This window comes from Seriola dumerili, unplaced genomic scaffold, assembly GCF_002260705.1.
Source record: "Seriola dumerili isolate Sdu_G_001 unplaced genomic scaffold, Sdu_1.0 BDQW01000113.1, whole genome shotgun sequence".
Classification (NCBI taxonomy): Eukaryota; Metazoa; Chordata; class Actinopteri; order Carangiformes; family Carangidae; genus Seriola; species Seriola dumerili.
The window spans coordinates 2,155,419-2,160,080 of NW_019174368.1; the positions used below are offsets into that span (position 1 = coordinate 2,155,419).

Sequence of the window (4,662 nt, forward strand, 5' to 3'; positions counted from 1 at the left end):
GGTTTATATCAGTACTGGTTATACTTGAATCACGAGTTGGACAAAACCTAACCCATCTTTTCATAGAATGGCGACTTCCTCACTTTTCACCCACCGCTCAAAATATGTTCCTTAAATGTATTAGACCGTGTGGTCGGTCCTGGCACAAAGAATGGCAACAACTGGTGGGCTTAGATTAACCCCCCCCCCCCCCCCCCTTTGTAAGCCCAGTAACGGGGGATATCACATAAGGTAGCTGATGATTAGATAAACCGACTTTAAAAACAAACTGTGTGTTTTTCCGTGTTTTTTAAACAGACACAAATGGCTGAGAATGACGTTTAGATAACGAAGCTGCCTCGAGTCTACGAAGAAGATGAAGAGCCCCAAGGAGCCCCCGAGAGCGCAGCCCCAGCAGGCAAGAAGGAGGTGAAGGGTTCCTACGTTTCCATCCACAGCTCTGGGTTCAGGGATTTCCTGCTCAAACCAGAGCTGCTCCGTGCCATCATCGACTGTGGTTTTGAGCATCCGTCTGAAGGTGACTAGCTTTTGGGTCTTTCGGTCTGTATTTCTGTTAAGAGTGGGGAAAAAGTAGTTTCTGTTGTTCTGTGTACACTAGGGGCACCTACAAGTTACTAGTATAGCTAATTGATTAAATGCAAAAAATACTATTCGAATTGTTGTTGCATGTTTTTTTGTACAAGAGCTTGAAATAATTTCTATGTTCTCTGTTTTTCTTACAGTCCAGCACGAATGCATCCCACAAGCTATCCTGGGCATGGACATCCTTTGTCAAGCCAAATCTGGTATGGGCAAGACAGCTGTGTTTGTGCTGGCCACACTGCAACAGATTGAACCAGTCGATGGACAGGTTAGTATCTGTGTTCAATACAAGATCTGTGTGTTAAGAGCATTATCATAGACTTTCTTCAACAAAAAATGGGCTGTCCTTTTGGGTTGTTATCTGAAACGCACATTTGTTTGCATCCTCATATCTTATTAAAGGGCTTCCTGTCAGTATCCTAAGATGATGTAATGGGAGAAAGAAAAGTTTAATTCAGCTTACATTGGGTACATAACCACATGTTTAATTGTTTGGTAAAAGCACTTAGATCTCATAAAAAGCACAAACTTTTCGAAACCCTTCTCCTTTGTTGGAACAGGATACACATTGTGTGCCGAGAATATAATCGCACACTTATATTGTTTCATTAGTTTCAATGACTTCTGCGTTTTTAAATCTTGCAGTTGAATTTTAGATGGCATAGATATTGCGCCTACACATTTTGAGGCTAAAGTAAGTTTCCAGTAATTCACTGAAATTTAAAGTATCTGTTACTGTGATTCTACCCCCTCAGGTCTCTGTATTAGTCATGTGCCACACACGAGAGCTGGCCTTCCAGATCAGTAAAGAGTACGAGCGTTTCTCCAAGTACATGCCCACGGTAAAAGCAGCAGTATTCTTTGGTGGCCTGGCCATCAAGAAGGACGAAGAGGTCTTGAAGAAGAACTGCCCTCACATCGTCGTCGGAACACCGGGCCGCATCCTCGCTCTCATCCGGAACAAGACCCTCAGTCTGAAGAACGTGAAGCATTTTGTCCTGGATGAGTGTGACAAGATGTTGGAGCAGCTAGGTGTGTTCTTTAGTCTTCGACTTTTCTTCTTAGCTCTAGTTTATTTTACTTTGATGTATTTGTAAACTCAGTATTTAATCCGAGTCTTATCTGTATTCATGTGTATGCCACTGACATCCCTTCTGTGTGGCAGACATGAGGCGTGACGTACAGGACATCTTCAGGATCACACCCCATGAGAAGCAGGTCATGATGTTCAGTGCAACTCTGAGCAAAGAGATCCGACCAGTCTGCCGCAAATTCATGCAGGATGTAAGTGAACGAGGAAGCGGTGTTTTGTTTTTTTTTTAATTTCATATTATTTTATATTAATGTTTTGCTATTGTAACTACTGGACTAACACTCTACCATCTCCCGTGCAGCCCATGGAAGTATTTGTGGATGACGAGACCAAACTGACACTCCACGGCCTGCAACAGTACTACTGCAAGCTGAAGGACAGCGAGAAGAACCGCAAGCTCTTTGACCTCCTTGATGTGTTGGAGTTCAACCAGGTAACCTGATGGAGCTGCTGCATGACTGTCCCAATTGGCTCACTATTTTACTCTGTTATTTTTAAGAATTGGAAAACATACAGATATTCATAAATTCACAAGCTGTGGTACTTAATTTAACCTCGGATTATATTGGGGGGGGGTTCCATAGTCATGTATTTTGAGATTTTACGGAAATGTTTATGGCATTGGATAATGTTACTCTTACCAAATGTATTTCTTGGTTGGGAGCAGTTGTTAGGCAACCAATGGAGACTCCAGGAAGTTACTATTCTTATCTGAGAAATCCTGTGGAATATAACCCACCATAAAACTGCAGTTTATAATTTTATACACTTTGGTTTTTGTACAGGTTAAACAAATAAAAATTTAATTGGTGAGCCTTACAGGTTGTGGTTGGCAGTTTCCAGTCGGCTCATCTAACATAGTCGACACTTGGCTGTAGGTTGATATTGAAGGTTGTCGCTCTTATTATCAAACTCTTCCTAAGATTTCAAACTAATTTTAAAAGCTGTTCAGACACCGAGATAAAATTCCACTGTCCATTTACAATCCCAAATTCATAATCAGTAGAAATCCCAGTTGCTGGCCCGTGTTGTCTGAGCAGCTGTGTTTTAATGCGTCTGCTTCTCCTCTAGGTGGTGATCTTTGTCAAGTCAGTCCAGCGCTGCATCGCTCTGTCCCAGCTCCTGGTGGAACAAAATTTCCCTGCCATTGCCATCCACAGGGGAATGGCTCAGGAGGAGAGGTAAGACACACACACACACACACACACACACACACACACACACACACCTTCCTCTTACACGCTCTCATAAACATATTCCCTATTGCACAGTGATTGCTAAGTATGTTTATGGAGCATGAGGCCTCATCAGTTAACTCAACACATCATTGCCTTCAAAGGGATACAGTCCAGTAATTCCTACAGCAGCTGTGTTGATAAGCCTCTCTCTGGCTCTGTCCTCCCTCCCTGCCCCTTCTTAACCCCCCAGGCTGTCTCGCTATCAGCAATTCAAGGACTTTCAAAGGCGGATCTTGGTGGCAACTAACCTCTTTGGCCGAGGGATGGACATCGAGCGAGTCAATATCGTCTTCAACTACGACATGCCAGAAGATTCTGACACCTACTTGCACAGGGTGAGAACTGCAGAGAAGGGAAAAGCTGCACTTGTTTTCCCTCCATATGTTTGCCTTTTGTAGCATCAGTCAGTACAAATGTTCAGGGACAAGGTTATTTTCCAGTACCTGAGTATTGTGCCATAACCTTTTGCACGATTCTGGAAATTTTTCCTCATTGCGCAAAGTATTGAATGTTTGGTACATGTGTTTGAGATTTCACTCACTCTTATCTCTCTACACCCACCAGGTTGCCCGTGCTGGTAGGTTTGGGACCAAAGGCCTGGCTATAACCTTTGTGTCTGACGAGACCGATGCCAAGACTCTGAACGACGTGCAGGACCGCTTTGAGGTCAACGTGGCGGAGCTGCCAGACGAGATTGACATCTCCTCTTACAGTAAGTCTTTCCATATCCGAATGGCTGCTGAAAATGTTGTGATGCTTGATGTCCTTTATTGAAGTTGGTCTGTTGGCCAGACCAGTTGGTATGATTGTAATTTGTGGATTAAATGGGCACTTACGATTGCCCTACAGATAATCAGCTGATGGAATAAACCTTTAGAGTTGTTTTGGCAACTAGAGGCAGCAGTTGGTGCTGCCATGTAACCGCAGAGCTCTCGTCAAATCCCTTACATGTTTAACCTGTTGGTGAAAAGCCGGTATGCTCAGCTGTTGCTCGTCGCTCTGATCTTTAACATGCTCAACTCATGTCTCTCCTGCTCTGTCCCTCTTTTTAGTCGAGCAGTCCAGATGAGTCGTCCAGCCAAGCAGAAGTCTCCTCTCCATGGATCTTGTGTCTTGTATTTGGAAGTAGATGTACTTCACTGTTGATTTGAAAGCTCTGCGTGTTCCCTATGTTCACCAAACATTTATTTTTATTGCCAGTTTTTGGGGACAGGGGTATGGTCGATTTTAATTTGTCTTTTACTGTTTCTTTTTTTCTTTGCTCAATGAAATTAAAACTTTTTATAAAATTCCATTTTTACTATTGTGGTCTCTTGAGGGGCGATTCCTGTCTCTACCACATTTTCATTGATTTCCGTGTCGAGCAGAGAACCGTTCAGAGAAGTAGTCCTGAGGAACTTAAAGCAATTTTTAGCCCCCCTTTTTTTAAATTAGTGTGTGTATAGCAAGTATTTTGTTTGTTGTGGTTTTTTCCCTCGCGATGCGACACAGTTGATCTTTACAAAGTAATCAAGTAGTCATGTAGTAACAGTTAACGACGACACAATTTTGGCTCATATGGCAGCTCTTTCTCTGAATTTCCAATTGAATGCCTCCAATAAACAAAAGTCACCAAGTTGAGTAATAGTGGTGAATTTTCAAATTTTAATACGAGTATGTCATTAGCGCACTGTATAATGAAATGATTGATGTTTTACATGTATCTGTTTATGTTGTTTTTAGGTATTAAAAAAATACTTCACACACAAA

General features: G+C 42.4%; 1 pseudogene; it reads left to right on the forward strand.

The window, feature by feature from the left end:
* The first annotated feature begins 303 nt into the window (after positions 1 to 303).
* Positions 304 to 4,662, forward strand: LOC111223758 (annotated as a pseudogene).